The 17,810-nt window shown below is 40.2% G+C and overlaps 1 protein-coding gene across 14 annotated transcripts in view; it reads left to right on the top strand.

The window, feature by feature from the left end:
- Positions 1-17,810, top strand: part of ZNF438 (zinc finger protein 438) — a 221,356-nt gene that overhangs the window by 194,347 nt on the left and 9,199 nt on the right. For 5 of the 14 annotated variants that reach the window (XM_059712230.1, XM_059712220.1, XM_059712201.1 and 2 more), the window contains one exon: positions 16,618-16,699. The exons of the other annotated variants lie outside the window; for them this stretch is intronic. The gene's annotated coding sequence lies outside the window, so the exon portion shown is untranslated. The remainder of the gene's footprint in view (positions 1-16,617; positions 16,700-17,810) is intronic. 14 annotated transcript variants of the gene reach the window in all.

Below are 17,810 nucleotides of genomic sequence, written 5' to 3'. Positions count from 1 at the left end.
AAGAGAGGGGATATTTGCTTACACATTTCTTTAACCTGTTTCTTCCCATACTCATTTAAAAAGAAACATAAAACAAAAACCATTTCCCCTCTATATGATTTTTTTAAAATCATGATTTAGAGGAGCTCCTGGACTTTTCTGAAAAGCAGTTTACAGGTGGAGGTAGAGTGCTTTCTGAATAAAGAATAATAAATTTTTCTCACAGTAAAGGGGAACTCTAACTTTTAAGAGGAATTCAAGTCTTTACCTTGCCCCTACATATCATTTTCCACACAGAAAAATAATGTGTTCATTGATACACAATTGGGCTTCCTTGATAGAATAAGTAACTTTTAGTGAATAGACTGAATTTGCTATTAAGAACCCTTACCTGGTGATAACACTCTTTGATCTCTCTACCAAGGAAAAAGGGTAATGTCATAACTATTAAGAGCATGGATTCTGTATTTGAAACCCAATTCTACCACTTAATTGTATAATCTTAGGTACATCACTTGACCTAAGCTTTCTCATCTATAAATCTATAAAATGAAGATAATAAGTCCTACCCTATAGGTTATATGGAATTAAAGGAGTAAATATATGTAAATCACCCAGCATATTGCTAATTGCATAGTAGGCACTTATAAGATGATGGTGGCTATTGTTCTTAATGGTTATGACTAATATCTGCGCTCATGAATACAGCAATATGAAGGCTGCTGTAATGAGACAGACACTGCTGCCTCCTGCTTGGAATGCCTACTGATTTTAGAAGGCCAAGCATGATCCAAAGGGACCCATGGGAAGTAAACACAGAGCAGACCCCCTGACTTGGTTCTTATCTAGACATTTGGCCAAAGGGAGAGTAAGAGTTTTTGTGATTCATATAAGATCCAGCCTGAACACTAGGGCAAGAAAGGCCATGAGGATGAAAGGTTAGGACAGTAAACCTTATCTAGAAATTAAACGTGTGCGTTTCCTATGAGTATGTTCTGGCATATATCTCTGAAAGATTTCTGCAATACTAGGTAGCTTATCACTAGTTTGGAAGTTCGGTGTCCTAGCTGTTATGCCTTCTTCATCCAAGCAAGTAAGGAGAGGTGTGACTGCTTAGAAGAGTGTTGGAGCAAGTGTTAGGAAAGGTAGGCTCCTGTCACAGATCTGCCTCTAAGCAGCTACGGAACCTCAGACAAGTTATTTTGCCTTTAAGCCTCTCTATTAGTAAAACCAATATCATTAGGCACTTTTTTTCCCAGTTCTGAAAGTTTGAGTCTATAAGCTATTTTGTTTTTGTGTCTACCTCTCTGAGCTATTGCATAAGCTTAGTTACCTCCATTGACTTAGCCAGAATATAAGATACCTTCAAGCCTAGCTAGGATTCATTAGCTTTAATAAATTTTTCATCACTCATTTCTGGTACAAGGGATATTTTTTACCAAGCCATAATTTGACAGAGAAAGAGATATAATAGCTAAAAGAGCTGAATTAGTCAAGTGCCTTCAGTGTCATTAGTCATTCTACCTCCAACTTTATATCCTTTGTTTTATATTTAATCATAATGATAAATTAGATATATTCTGATTTTGAAGGTTTGGGTACTTCTACCAAGACTGCCAACTCTTGTTAAGTGACTGAACTAAGATTTTAACTTAGATCTATCAAAATCCAAAACTCATTCTTTGTCCCCTGTGTCACACTATAAATTTATAAAATATTTATAATGTGTTTTTAGATCACTCCCCTTTTTCTTCTCTGATCAAACATGTTGTGTTTAATTACATATATGAATATTTTAAACTAAATTAGGCAGAAATTAGAATTTATACCATAGAAAGTTATATCAGTAAGGAAAAACAGTATAGTACATATGAGGCCTACGAATTGCCCAATTATTCATTAATTTACTCATTTCTATGTTCAAATGCTTTCTCTGTGACCTGGATTCTATTAACATTTTTAACAAAGAAAAATGCCAGATTTTTAAATTATGATTTTGTTTATATTTCTGTCATGAAATATAATTATTTATGTGACATGAGAAGTTTGCTGGGTGCATGTCATTTATTAATTAAATGCTGAGTTATTTGTTTGACAAACTGTTGATGGCTACCTATAAAGTATGGTACTTTTGAATTTTAGATTTATAAACATGCACACATATACACATTAATGTGTGAAATTCAGGTAGGACATCACTAGTGGAATTGTGGGACTTAAGAAAATCTATTACATCACATACTGTCTTCTAATAAAATATCACATTGTAGAAGCAAATTGAATGATCACCAAGGAAGTACTTACAGGGAGCTATGTCAGATGCTCTGAGGGATCTAAACATATATCAGATAGAGCCTGTGCTTCTACAAAACACAGAATTCTATTAGAACAGCAAACATGTATATAATCAACTAGGATAAAGTGTAACAAATGCTGTATTAAAAGTGAGTATGACATAGTTTGAGAACCAGAATGAAGGGACAATTGGTTAAGCCAGAATTTATGTTGTTTTCTGAGGCTGGTCAGGAAACAACGTAGTAGAGGAGATGGCATTTGCTCAGTACATTCACACATGTGTAGAATTCACGCAAGTTGAATTTAGGAGTCAAGAGATGTGGGTTTGAAGCTTGGAAAGAAATAGGGGAAACTAAATACAAATTCTAGTGCCTTCTATTTAAATGTTTTCTAATTTTGGATAGACTTTTCATATTATAATATCACTCTAATAAAAATTTATAGTATATTAAAAGCTTTCCATTATAATTTAGTGTCATCATTATTTTTCTCTGTGTGAAAATATTCCTTATAGACTCTTTAAAAGTTCATTAGACTTATTTTGTTACAATTTTCTATCTTCTCATATACTTAGAATTTGGTGACAGAATTTATGGTTTTCCCGTAACTTCCCTTTATTTGATATTTTCAAAGGAGAGGCTAATCCTATCTAATAATAGCCAAACATAGTAATTGACCGTACCTTCGCTACGCCTCCCATTGGCTAATCAGCAAGATATGCAAATTAACCACCAAAAAGATGGTGGCTAATTTGCATACTGCAGGCAGGGCGGGACAGCGAGAGCCGCCAGCGCAAGCTGCCATCCAGGCCCCCGTGGGCGACCCCAGAAGCCGCTTGCCTGCCGCCCAGGACCCAATCCAGTCCCAGGCCGCAGGCACGCCAGCCCCGCAAGCCCCAGGAGCCCCCTGCCTGCCGCCCGAGACCTTATCGGTCCCAGGATGCTGGCGGGCCCCGGAAGTCCCAGAAGCCGCCAGATATGGCAGTAACTCTGTCAGTAAGCACTCTGAAAGTCAGTGGCATAAATGCACCAGTTAAAAGACAGATTATGAGGGTGGATCAAAAACAAAACCCACTTTAAATGTAAAGACACATATGGATTAAAAGTAAATGAATTAAGCTGCAGCCTGTTTTGCTCAGTGGATAGAGCATTAGCCCGTGGACTGAAGGGTCCCAGGTTAGATTCCAGTCAAGGGCATGTACCTCAGTTGCTGGCTTGATCCCCAGTCCCTATCAGAGCATGTGCAGGAGGCAAACAATCAATGTGTTTCTCCCTTTCCCTTCACTCTCTCTAAAATTCAATGGAAAAATATCCTTGGGTGAAGATTAACAAAAACAAACTAAATGGATTAAGTAATATTAAAGAGATTATAAGAAAAATATATTCCAAATTTTGTTAGTTGTATAATGGTTATGTTTAAATTATTAACACCTAAGAAATTCGGTGAAGGATACATATAATATGCTGTAGTATTTTATAGATTTTTTACATGTATGAGATTATTTCAAATTAAAATATTAAAAAATTAAAAATTGCTGAAACTGGTTTGGCTCAGTGGATAGAGCGTCGGCCTGCGGACGGAGGGGTCCCAGGTTCGATTCCAGTCAAGGGCATGTACCTGGGTTGCGGGCATATGCCCAGTAGGAGATGTGCAGGAGGCAGCTGATCGATGTTTCTCTCTCATCGATGTTTCTAACTCTCTATCTCTCTCCCTTCCTCTCTGTAAAAAAATCAATAAAATATATTTACACACAAAAAAAATTAAAAATTAATAAAATATTAATTGAAATGTATCTGCATTACATGAAAAATCTCCTAATTGTTTCTAGCATGATTTATTAAATTGTGCTAAAATTTACAAGGGTTCAATTAAAAAATATCTTAATTCTAAATGATGTAATAGAAAATATATAATAGTACAGTTATAAGCACTTATCTGAAAATAAAAATTTAAAGAAGTGAATTTAAAGAAGGGATTAGCCAAAGAAAATATATGCACAACCCATGGACACAGACAACAGTATGGTGATGGCCAGAGAGAAGTGGGGGGCAAGAGCTGGGTAGAGGGGGGGGAAAGGGGGGAAATAGGGACATCTATATCTATAATAATAAAAGGATAATATGCTAATTAGACTGGATGTCTTCTGAATGTCATTCAGGACGTCCTTCCTGATGAAGCCATCCTTCCTGACGAAGTTGGTGCCGGAGGGAAGCCAGCCCAGGTCCCAGGTGCCTGCGGGCGGCCCGAGGGAAGCCAGCCCTGGTCCTGGGTGCCTGCGGGCAGCTGGAGGAGGGAAACTGGGGTCCCAGGTGCCAGAGGGAAGCCGGTTCCAGCAGCCGGGGGAAGGAAGGCCTACTTTTGCATGAATTTTCGTGCATCGAGCCTCTAGTAATAATAATAAAAGACTAATATGCAAATTGACTGAACAGCAGAATGGCCGGTTTCTATGATGCGCACTGGCCACCAGGGGGCAGACGCTCAATGCAGGAGCTGCCCCCTGGTGGTCAGTGCACTTCCATATGGGGAGTGTCACTCAGCCAGAAGCTGGCTCATGGCTGGCCTGCACAGAGGTGGTGGCAGGAGCCTCTCCCACCTCCGTGGCAGCACTAAGAATGTCCAACTAACAGTTTAGACCCAATCCCTTGGGGGCCTAAGCCTTTAGTCAGACATCCCCCGAGGGCTCTCTGGCTGCCAGAAGAATGTCTGACTGCAAGCTTAGGCCTGATCCCCCGGGGAGTGGGCCTAAGTCGACAGGTGGACATCCCCCAAGGGGTCCTGGACTGCAAATGGGTGCAGGCCGGGCTGAGGGAGCCCTTCCTCCCACCCAAGTGCACTAATTTTTGTGCACCGGGCCTCTAGTCCTATATAATAAAAGGCTAATATGCAAATCTACCAAACGGTGGAATGACCAGCAGAACGACTGGTCACTATGATGCACACTGACCACCAGGGAGCAGATGCTCAACACAGGAGCTGCCCCCAGCTGGCAGGCTCCTCTCCTCTCTTCTCCTCTCTTTAGCTAAGAGCTGGACAGCTGAGCTCTGGTTATTCTTCTGCCCTTCTTTTGAGGCTCTGTGATCTTGGCTAAATCAGTGAGCCTCAGCCCCTTCTTTCAAATGGGGATAATAATTCTTGCTCTGAAACAGTCAAATGAGATATGGTACAATCAATTCTTCTCATGAGCAGTAGTTACTACAAACACTGAACTAGCTAATATAGAAAATTCTATAAAGTTACCACAAACACTGAGTTAGCTAATACTTCTCCATTGCTCCTAAGGGAAATACAGGGTTAGGTTCCTGTGAGCCTCTAGTCACAACACAACATTTTCATTGACTATCAGTACAAAACCTAGTTTCATGTGTGTTTCAGTTTAAAGACACCTCATTTAATATATTGTTATTCATTACATTGAACTCACAGACACAGCAGTATAACTCATGATTAAACAAAGCTTATCTAACGTGTATTTTCTTTGTAAGGCACACTATTCTTGAGGGCTATTTTAAGCAGTGAAATCACAAAATGGAAAAAATATGAAAAATATGGTACTAAATAAACCACTAGAAGGACACTTGTTTATAGTTTGAGATATGAAACAAGGCAGAATATTTATCCACCACTTCTGAGAACATGCACATCAGGTGACTCAAATTTTTTGCCTGTATATATCCACAACTGACCACAAAAATGCCACCAGTGTGGATTTGGGGGTTGCAAATAAATTTAGGCAAGCACATTATGTATTTGCAAATACATAAACTGTGAATAATGCAGATCAATTATATATGAATGCATTAAGAGCAGTATAAATCACAGAATAATTTACAGAATAAAAGTTATTTGGGGTAACATTTAACTCAGATTGAATAACTTTATGTAAAGTTGATATTATCAATGTTAAGTTAATAAAGAAATAAATATGTTATTTGAAAGTGACCACAGGTTCTTAACTCAGTAAAGCTACAAAGACAATTATTACAAATTCTTTGGCTCTTCAGCACTCACATTTAAAGCACAGTAGCAAGGACAATCACTACAATTTTATGTTTTGCATTTAGTGGTTAACATGGTTTTGTGACCTCATTTCTGGAGGGAAAACATTCCCTATGTATTACCAAAATATTATGTTTTCAAATATGTGACATTCATATGGAAACATTTTGATCTTAAATAGTGGTGTAAATGCTGTTCTTGGATTTTTGGTACCATTTTATGTTGCAGACCAAGTACAAATTGACATTTTTCAAGCTGGTTTTGGTTAACTTCTTAATGTGGAAATTGGAACTTTCCAATGCAATGACCTCTGCAAAATACCACTATGCATTATTAGTATGTTATGCTGTTGACAGAAGTACAAATGGAAAACATACACGTACTCATAGGAATTTCCTTGTAAAACTAAATGGAAATGACCTGGGTGGCCTAAAAGATCTATATGGAAGTTATTTTCCTATTTTAAGATAAAATACTAGAGTTTGGAATATTCTTATTAGTAAATTCAGATTATGAGTATTTTTGTCCTTTGAAATAACCATATCTCCACTTAAAAAGCAGGCTATTAATCAGGTAACCTGCTTGAGCATGTGTCCATGTCAGTGTGGCCATTTGGCAGCAGAGTCTCTTGGAAACTCCAATTAACCATGTAAATATATTTCATAGCATCACATCTCACTTTGTCAGACCCCTGCTGCCTTCATGTCATTAGCATAAATGCAGGTGCAAATAGCATTTATGTACTTTGATAGAAAGCAGTTGGAAACATTTCACTGTGGGCACAACACTTTACGATTGTATACATCTGTTCCAATAATGTATCCAGCCCCAGTGACATGAACACAAGGATGGAAACATCTGCCCCTGAGACCACTTGCCATATAGCAGATGCTTACATCTTTATTTAGGCAGATGGTTGCTGTGATGAGTTGAGCAGGAATAAAAGCAAAGAAGTTTGACAGGGTTATTTAGAATTTTATTCAAGCCAAAAATATAGGTTAGGCATTTTATGTTTGTAAAAGCCTAATACTACTAAGAATAGAAATTAATAAATCTAGTGATGTTTTTATAGAGTAAACAGATTGTTCTTATCTTTAAATTAATTGGCACAAAAATCCTAAAAACGTTTACCGAAACTCCAACATCCAACTTACACTAGAAACAGCCTTATGATTATTTTGGTTTTGATAAAATAATTTAAAATGATTTTGAATGCATGTTGATAATAGTTCTCTAAAAACAGTACTCTATTAAAAAAATAAAAACTATTGCAGTATTTACCATAGTACTCGGAGAATCTTATGATGTTATTTCTTAAAATTGAGGGAAAAATAAAAATGTCAGTCATTGGTTTAAATATAATTTATGAGATATTTCATGAATATAAATTCAAATTATTAATATATCTGAAGCATTACATATTTATAAGCATTTTATTATTGAATCTGTAGTCTAATATTTCCCACTAGTAATATTTTAATTATAACTGACTTTTATTAGAATAAATTACCTTTATGAACTTTATTTTCAAGACTGTCCTATGGATCTGCCATATCATATTTTCAAAAGAAAACAAACATGAAAGAAACAAAAAGTTACCAAAAGGAAGACATTTCCAGATTTTATTTTCTGTTGTCATTCACATACAGCAAAATATCAGAGAATCTCAAAAGACCTGGGATATTTGATTTCATCTAGTTCAGCAATTCTCAAAATTGTTTTTTGTTTCAGGACTTAAAAATTATTGAGGATCCCTAAAGAACATTTGTCTATGTCAGTTATATCTATTGGTATTTACCATCATCTTACATGCAAACATGCAAATTGGTGTCACTCCACTACACCCACCAGCCAATCAGAGCGACTATGCAAATTAACCCAACAAAGATGGTGGTTAATTTGCATACATAGGCGCCCAGTGGTCTGGGTCCCGGAAACATCATCGACACCCAGGTCATTCTGAGGTAGGCCCTGTGTGGGCCCTGAGCAGCCTAGGAAGGGCCTGAGCCAGGGCGCTCCTGGGCAGGGCCAAGCCTGCGATTGGAGCCAAGGGGGCCCCTGCCCAAGCCTAAAGCATGGCCAGAGGCTTTAGGCCTGGGCCGGGGCAGAGCCGGCCATCGGAGGGAGCTGGGGGCCTCTGCCCAGGACCGGAGGCTTTAGGCTTGGGCAGGGATGGAGCTGGCGATGGGTGGGAGCTTGGGGGCCCCTGCACAGGCCTAAAGCCTCGGCCAGAGGCCTGAGGCCTGGGCAGGGACCCAGCCAGCGATTGGTGTGAACTACAGAGGAAACCACCTTTTCTGACCACTCATTGGCTAAACTCCCTGTATGCCACTGGTAATATTCTTAGTAACTTGGGTAATAATAATCCAAAAAGTTGATCTAGGGTTTTTCCACCTCACTACTGAAGAAAAAAACGAAGGTCTGCTGCTGGAGGGCTAAGAAATGTCATATCCTGTCCTAGCCAGTTTGGCTCAGTGGATAATGCCTCGGCCTGCCCACTGCAGGGTCTGGGTTCAATTCTGACCAAGGACATGTACCTAGGTTACAGGCTCTTCCCTGGCCGGGGTCCAGGTCAAGGCTCATGCAGTAGGCAACCAATCAAAGTGTTCCTCTCACTTTGATGTTTCTCTCTGTCTTTCCCTTTCTCTTCCACATTCTCTAAAAATCAATGGAAACATATCCTCAGGTGAGGATAAAAAAGAAATAAAGAAATGTCATATCCTATGAAAGACACATCTTGAAAATGCCTAAAGAAAGTTGTCATTTTTTCATGAAGGGACTGGAGTCCGTGTTGATGAAAAAACCTTGCTGGCTGCGGTGACTGGCAGTGGCTGCAGCAGCGGGGTGATGGGGCTGGTGCCTTCCCCTGATCAGCTGGTCGCCTCCCACAAAGGGAGGCCAGACTGCGGCTTAGGCCCGCTCCCCAAGGGGAGCAGGGAGCGGGCCTAAGCCAACAGTAGGACATCCCCTGAGGGCTCCCAGTATGTGAGAGGGGGCAGGCTGGACTGAGAGACCCCCCCTCCCCCATGCACGAATTTCGTGCACCAGGCCCCTAGTTGAGATTATAAACTGAAAAATATGTATTTGTGAATTCTTTTTTTTTAAATATATTTTATTGATATTTTAGAGAGAGGAAGGGAGAGGAATAGAGAGTTAGAAACATCAATGAGAGAGAAACATTGATCAGCTGCCTCCTGCACACCACCCCCTACCGGGGATGTGCCCGCAACCAAGGTGCATGTCCTTGACTGGAATCGAACCCGGTACCCTTTAGTCTGCAGGCCGACACTCTAGCCACTGAGCCAAACCAGTTAGGACTGTGAATTCTTTTTTAAGATAATAAATGTATGTTAAGCTCATTAAAGCTTAACATAAATAGCATTTCATGTGAGTGGCTATTTTCTAAACCAAAAAATTAATGAGAAGACTGGCATTGACTTACATTTTTTGCAAATATCTTTAAAGTCTGGCTTCCTTGAAAATTATTGAAGTCTCATATCTAGTCCTGCATTCAGTATGTTGTTCCATGTTGTTTATGTTGAAATATTTTGAATAAAAAAAACAACTTCATAGTTGCAGGGAAGGGAGTATTTTAATAGCCTTTTCAGATAATTGTGAATATTTTTCTTTGATACTACACCAAAACATGTTAGATAACTATAACTGTCTTCAATAGAGTCAGGTAATTCTTACAGTTTATTTGAAGCCATATCAATGTACTTATTGTCTTCTGTTACATTTTGGTATGTCTTACACTTGAATGAGTCTTTTACCCATCCCTATAAGATAAGACATAGGTCGTTTAGAAAATATTAGTTTTCTGAGTTATGCAGATCTTCTATATATACAGCAGGTCCTCGAATAATGTCATTTCATTCAATGCCCCTTCATTATAATGTTGATGAGAAAAGAATCTATTCTAGCCTAGGCCACTGTCTGTGTGGAGTTGGCATGTTCTCCATGTGTCTGCATGGGTTTTCTCCGAGTGCTCTGGTTTCCTCCCTTGTCCCAAAGATGTGCATGTGAGGTTAGTTGGCATGTCCATTGTCCCAGTCTCTGTGAGTGTGGGTGTGGAGGTGTGTGTTGGGGGAGGAGGGTGAGTGCACCCTTTGATGGAAAGGTGTCCTCCCCCAAGTTGGGTCCCACCTTGTACCCTGAGCTGCCAGGATAGGCTTCAGCCACCCAAGATTCTGAACCTGAATAAGCGGGTTGGACAAGAATTCTCTTACTTGTTTTTATTCTTTTTTTAATGTATATATAGCTCACATTTATTTCAGTGTTTAGTATTAGAAGTGTTTGGGGTCTTTATTTAGCAGTTAGAGGATGTTTTTGTGACAAGAAATATGCCATATTAATTTAACTCTTGTTTCTATTAATTAACCTATGATAAAATCGGTTTTGTTATAAGTTGTTTCCCTTAAAGTTGCAGTTTCTGAGAACCTGCAGACAACATTCAGTGAGGATTTACTGTACATCATTTTATACAATATTATAAAAATCATATTGTTAATGTAACAACATTCTCATCTGAAAGATCTTTAAGTATTGGGAAGCTTCAAGCTCCCGGTGATGAACTCAAGTCTTTCAAAGTTCTAATTGCCGCTTGCTGGAATGATTTTCATCAGTGACAGTGGTTACTTGTAGTGATAACCTTCATTCATTCACTTAGGAAAAAATGTCTGTCCAATACTTAAGTCTGCATATGTTCTCTCAACATGTCTGCCATATGTTATTTCAAGTAAAAATGGTATTTCATGAAAAAAAGCAGCAGTTCAGCTTTGCAATGCAAACAATCGCATAAGGGCTTTTTCCTCAAGGCAGCCGCCTTGCTTCAGTGTGCAGCGCAAGTGCCCTACGAGTGTGAACCACCAGCACTCAGAATTGTAAAAAGCATGTCAGGATCACAGTTTATTAAAATTTTGTGCCACCTTTTTGTTGTTCTACTGAGAGAGTGTGGCAGTAGAGAATATGACTGCTTGAACAGTTTACTGTCCCTGCCTTAATTCAGGCTAAGGTGCTAGAGCAGTTTTACCCAATTCTCCCATTTGTCCAATCAGTGCAACACCTACAAGGTCAACCGAGTGGAAAAGGCAATGGCATATTATTAGCATGAAAAGGGATTGTTGGGACCTTCCACAGGGTGTACAAACCACACTTTGAGAAACAATGACCCAGTGCCATCCTCTCTTGTTAAAGGGAGAAACTAAGGCCAATACGGGTCTTGTTCATATTCCTTCATAGTAGATGGAAAAACCAAAGCCTCCTCTGCTCTCTTTCTTATATGTAATGCAATTTGTCTTGTTTTCTCTGAGGACCTCTCCTAAAAAAGAAACATCCCCTAGCTCTAAATCATTGGCCACATCACTGCATGGGTAGAAGTTAACACATGAGGAATTTAGAATTTCTTTCAGCATTTTTTAACTTTTTCAATCAGTCCTAATGTTCATCAGTGACCTCAGTTTGGGAAGCAGGTAGTATGTGTCGGCCTGCGAACTGAAGAGTCCTGGGTTCAATTCCAGTTGAGGGCACATGCCCGGGTTGCAGGCTTGATCCCCAGTAGGAGGCGTGCAAGAGGCAGTCAATCAATGATTCACTTTCATCATTGATGTTTCTATCTCTCTCTCCCTCCCCCTTCCTCTCTGAATTCAGTAAAAATATAAAATAAATTAAAAAAGAAAATATCTAGGAAATTTATATTATTGCTAAAGTATAATAGACCTTAAAGTAATTAATTTTCTTCATTTTTTCTCATTATAAAAAAACTACTTTGTCAGTACTAAAAAGTGTTACATTTATTGTGTAATTGTTACTTTAAAAGAGTTCCATTTTGGTGTAAGTCTGATTTGTTCACCAGAAGCTCTGTAAAAGAAGCCATTCATGTAACAAGCCTGGCTTGTAATGCCTTGGACATTGTGAAGGGAATCACTCTGTAAATTTCATTAACTACCTTCCTAGCAACTCTTCTGTACATTCCTGTTAGAAAAAAAACAAGCTCGTTCTCTCTTCTGATAGTTACACACTCTGACTGGAAAAGGTTAGTCAAAATGATCTTTATTTTATCAACATAGAGATGAGTTATGTGGCACATGTTGGAGGAGACTGACAAACAGATAAATTGCAGAACACCTTAGTAAGTTCATTGTGTTGGAATGGAAGGAGAACAGTTTGGTGCCAGACAGACCTGGATTCAAATCCACCTCTCACTTACCAGCTTTGTGCCCTTGCAAGAAATACTCAATTACTGCATCTGTCGGCCAAAGGTGTTAATATCAAGAGCTCATGGAGGATTAAGTGAGATAATAGGTTAAGCACCCAATCTGATTCTTGACAGAAAGATATTTTAGCACTTCATAACAGAATTTAAGGGTTCAGGGCCTAAGGGAAAAATAGAATTTGACGAGTAGATGGGGAACATGTGCACTACCTTCAGTAAGTAACTTTATTCATGAAGAAATTACAGGAGATAGGGCAGTAGCTTGAAGAGAAAACAGAGTCCAAGAACTCTTAATTGTTGTTTTGGTTTTTATTTATTTATTTTTTGTTGTCGTTCAGCAAAAACAAAGGAAAAAGCAAGACAGTACTGTTGAACGTTAATAGTTCACTCATTTAGTAACTAACATGTTGTGTGACTGCCATGTACTAAACACTGGTCTAGGGACCGAGATCCTGGCAGTGAACAAAACAAGCCCCTGCTTTCTTGGAGTGTACATTCTAGTGGAAGGAAGACAGGTTACTATAATCTCATTATAAAGGCAAGTGCCATGAAGGACAGTTAAAGCAGAGAAAGGAAACAGCCAGTGATTGCATGGGGCTGAGCAGCTGCTTTGGATAGGTTGGTCAAGGATGGCCTCCCTAATCTGTGGAGCTCACCAATGGTGTGGGACCCCTGAGGCAGCACAGGGGGCCTGGAGAGAAGTGTGGAGTGCAGAACAGGGTTGGAAATGCTCCATTTTCTTATTCTAATATGCACTTTTTTTTTCACATGAAAAATATTTCAGGACTTGAGGTGGATGAGTTGTATACTTAGAGAGAGAGTGCTTTTCCCTTCTATCCCTCCACCCCAGAAAAGGTAAAGTTATTTGTGTTGTGTAATTAAAGAGGAGAGTTTAGAAGTGGAAGGAAGGGATGGTGAATGAGTTCCTACCAGATGACCTCTTTTCTCCATGAGGTCTTAGATCCTTCAGGCTGCTATACCAAAGTACCATAGCCTGACTGTCCAACAAACAACAGAAATTTCTCTCTCACATTTCTGGAGGCTGAAAGTCCAAGAGAAGGGTGCCAGCATGTCAGGTTCTGGTGAGAGCCCTCTTCTGGGTTGCAGACTACTGAATTCCTGCTGTGTCCTCACATGGCAGGAAGAGGGCAAGAGAGCTCTCTGGGGACCTTTTATAAGGACACTAATCCCAGTCATGAAGGCTCCATCCTCATGACCTAATTACCTTCCAAAGGAGCCACATCCTCATACCATTACACTGGGAGTTTTGGATTCAACATATGAATTTGGGGGATGGGGGCGGGGACACCAATGTTCAGTCCATTGCAAGGTTAATGCCCAAAATTGTTGGCAAGAGAGAACTCTGGGGGAAAGATGGGAGGAGGGAGAGTGCTTCAGAAAAGCAATGGGAGAGACCTAAGCCAGCCCCAGTGACAAACTGAAGGGAGTCTGACTGTAGGGATGAGATACAGATGATAGCATAGGTCTGCAGTTTGAAACTGAAACCTTAAATGTACAAGTTGTCCAGTGTTCACAGTGGTTGGCTTTCTCTCACACCAGCAGTGGGGGTGGAGGGCAGTGTGGCCAGTTGGGGTAGGTGTGTAGGAAGACAGCAGTGGGATGAGCTCGCGGTATGCTTGCTGGGAGTGTCCGTGGGTGGTCAGCCACGAAGCCCACTCCAGAACCAGGAATACCTACCTACCTAAGTACACACACATCCAAATGTGAAGAGCCCCAAGGAAAAGAGAACGTAGGTGGATTATATAATCCCTCCATCTCTTCAAGGAAAATGGAGAGTTAACTCTTACTTATTCCTAACCTGTAGATGAGAGTAAACATTTCCTAGGTTTTGTAGTTGTCATGCAAAGAACAATACAGATATTGGAGGAGAAGCTGGGAAGAATTTTGTAAAAGGACTCCTAAGTAGTCCCACAGCTTTTAAACTCAGTGACTTCGCTCTTTGTTGTCGCTCTTGTCAGCATCTGACTGCATTAGCTGTGCCTCCAAACCTGTACATGCTAGTTCGCTCACATACAGCCGATCTGCTCAGCTCCCCAGAGGCAACCACTGCAAGTCCAGTTACCTTAGTTCCAGTCAGTGCCTGGGGATTCATTTGCTTTCTTTTTTATTGTCGTTTACTGTCTTCAAAGTCTCAGTATTGTAGGTGTCCTCTCTATGTTAAGGTGTGCCTTGATTAAAGAAATATGCCCTGGCCGGTTTGGTTCAGTGGATAGAGTGTCAGCCTGGGGACTGAAGGGTCCCAGGTTCGATTCCTGTCAGGGGCATGTACCCAGTGGGGGGTGTGCAGGAGGCAGCTGATCGGTGTTTCTCTCATCGATGTTTCTGGCTCTCTATCCTTCTCCCTTCCTCTCTGTAAAAAATCAATAAAATATTTTTTTAAGAGAAAAAGAAAAGAAATAAGCAAAAGGGACCTGGAGAGTATTATGCTAAGTGAAATAAGCCAGTCAGAGAAAGACAAGTATCACGTGATCTCACTCATATGTGGAATCTAATGAACAAAATAAAAAATAAACTAACACAGTAGATCCAGAGACATAGAAGCATGGCACAAATTGAAGAATCTCAGAGGAGGGAGGAAGAAGGGCGGAAGAGATTAACCACAGAATTTATATGAATATATGCTTAGCCCAGGGACACAGACAATAGTGCATGAAGGCCTGGGAGGGAGCGGGAGCAGGGTGGAGGAAGCCAATAGTGGGAGAGGGGGGAAGGGACATCTGTAATACTTTCAACAATAAAGATAAATTTTTAAAAATAAATAATAGTAAAAAAAAAAAAGTACCAAGCAGGAGTTTTAGGGACTAATTATAGACATAAAGGAATATATGGTCCTGTGCATTGGTACTTATAAATCATGAACTATTTGACAAAAAAAAGCTGACGCATAGAAAAACTTACAGCAAAAAAAAAAGAAAAGAAAAAAGTTATAAATAACTGTGAGTTGCAGATAAATCAGAAGTGAAAATAAAACATGTAAACCTATACTATAAAGCAGAGGAACAATTCCATTTCCCCTCCTTACTAGGAAATGCCATTCTGTACATATAAAGTAATCTCTTCTGGCCACTGACTTGTTCCCAGGTGTGATTGACAGGTAAGCATCTTCTCACATCATCCAGACCTTATGGGGCATGTGTCTAAACTGCCTTTATCTAGCCCTTTTCCCCATTGATTTGCGGGGAATCAATGATTTGGAGAGTGTCAAACTGTAGCTTTTGGCAAAGCTGTATAAATGGTATGCCTATATTATCTAATCTCCCCTTTACTCCTTTCCTGTTAATAATAACCAAGTTATTAATGTTATTAATACTTTTTGGCAAGAGGAAGTGGAAAATTAATGTCTCCTGAGCATCTCATGTGTGCTAAGCACCACTCTGGCACCTTCATGGAGCCTTTTTTCTTTTATTGTCTAAAGTTTCATGGGGCCTCTTTTTCATTTAATCCTGATAGACCTTTGTAGCCAGAAACTATTAGTATGCACATTTAGTAATTGAGGACACAGGCTCAGAGAGTAACTTTCACAAGCCACAAGACAGAACCAGGAGTTAAAACCACCTCTGTATAAACCCCCAAATCCATGATCTTTCCACTAGAGACAATTGTAGTGGCCATAACCATGTGTAATAGCTTACAGTCTGCATGTAGAGGTGGAAAGTGCCTTTTGAGTCAAACGGGCCAAGGCTTAAGTTCCAGCTTTGAAATCTTTATCTGTACATGTAGCAGTAATTCCCACTTTAGATTATTGTGGGGATGAAATGATAATGCATGTAAAATATTTGCATAGTACCTGATACAAAATATTCCTTATCATTAGAATAATGTTTAAGAAACAGTATTGATAAGTGCTAGGAAATTCAGAAGCTCTGGGGCTCAGAAAATGAGAGTTCTTTTTTCTGCTAAGCTAGGCTATGAGTTAACTGTTTAGCAAGGCAGCTCTCAAAGGCCGGTGCTGAATGGAAGGTGTTTGGACATCAGGTGTTCTTACAGGAGGGAAGGAGAAGGAGTCGGGTAAGAGCATAGTTCAGCAAGCAGGGCATGTGCCAAGGAAAATGGAGAAAACTAGGTTCGGAATACAAGATATCTAACTGGGAATGTGCTTATTTCCTTTGTAGAGTGTCAGATTTCCTGAAATTTGGGTCCTGGATATAAGGACTCTAGGAGGTCTTAGCGCTACGGATATGTGGAGTAGAAGTGGTATGTATTTGGCATCCTGGGTCCTTAGAAGCAAAATAATACTTGTGCCTGTGCCGGCATGTTTTACAGTGCACTCTACAGTCAGTGCTCAGTCGCCTCCTGTTGACTCTTGCTGCGGAGCCCAGACAGTACCTTTGCAGGGATAAGTGGGGGGGAGGGGAGGGGTGGCAACAGCTAAATGTGTTTTTCAATAAAATTAAGCTGAGCTCCCCTATATTATGAGGCATTTCTTTTATCTCAAATGTCTCCAGGGTTTAACCAAAGCCCATCCTGGGAACAGTTTGAACCCCAACTAGAATTTGTTATTTGAAAGCCAAGTGGGAGGGGAAAAAGAGATGCCAACAAATGAATTGAAAATAGGGTTTTTCAGTTTAACAAAGTTAAAGCCTAAACAACACCTAAAAATTTGGCTCTTTAAGTAGCTAACACTTGGCAGTACTTTTGTTCTGCTCCTGGATCATGGAGCCTGTTTCTAGAGCAGGGACACCCCTCTCTTTCTGTGCCTGCTCCCTATTCCATGCATAGCATAGGCCTGTGGCCCTAACACATGGAATCATGTGTGCCCACACCGACAAAGGGGCAAGCAGGAACAACTTTGTTCAGAAGCAACAAAGGAGACTTTGGTTCTGCCCATGGAAATCAGGAAGTGAGTTGTCTGCAGCTGTCTAGACTCTAGATTCTAGAGCAGTGGTTCTCAACCTGTGGGTCGCGACCCCTTTGGCGGTCAAACGACCCTTTCACAGGGGTCGCCTAAGACCATCCTGCATATCAGATATTTACATTACGATTCATAACAGTAGCAACATTACAGTTATGAAGTAGCGACGAAAATAATTTTATGGTTGGGTCACAACATGAGGAACTGTATTTAAAGGGCCAGAAGGTTGAGAACCACAGTTCTAGAGCGCTGCCTGCCCCAGGAACTGGTCTTTTAATATTATCTGTGCCAGCTGCGTTGTGGCAGTTGGATTAAGCTGGTTCAGAGGTTGGCGCTTAGTACTGTTGAGCCCTCACTCTTCCCTCTGCTGCCTCTAACGTGCAGCCCGTCTCCATTAGGCCAGTTCTTTGGAAGCAATGGAGGGAGAGGAGGACACACAGTGCATTTTCCCAA

This window comes from Myotis daubentonii, chromosome 1 (genome assembly GCF_963259705.1).
Source record: "Myotis daubentonii chromosome 1, mMyoDau2.1, whole genome shotgun sequence".
In the NCBI taxonomy this organism is placed as follows: domain Eukaryota; kingdom Metazoa; phylum Chordata; class Mammalia; order Chiroptera; family Vespertilionidae; genus Myotis; species Myotis daubentonii.
The sequence above is the reverse complement of the archived record's forward strand: the minus strand, read 5'-3'. Positions and strand labels throughout refer to the sequence as shown.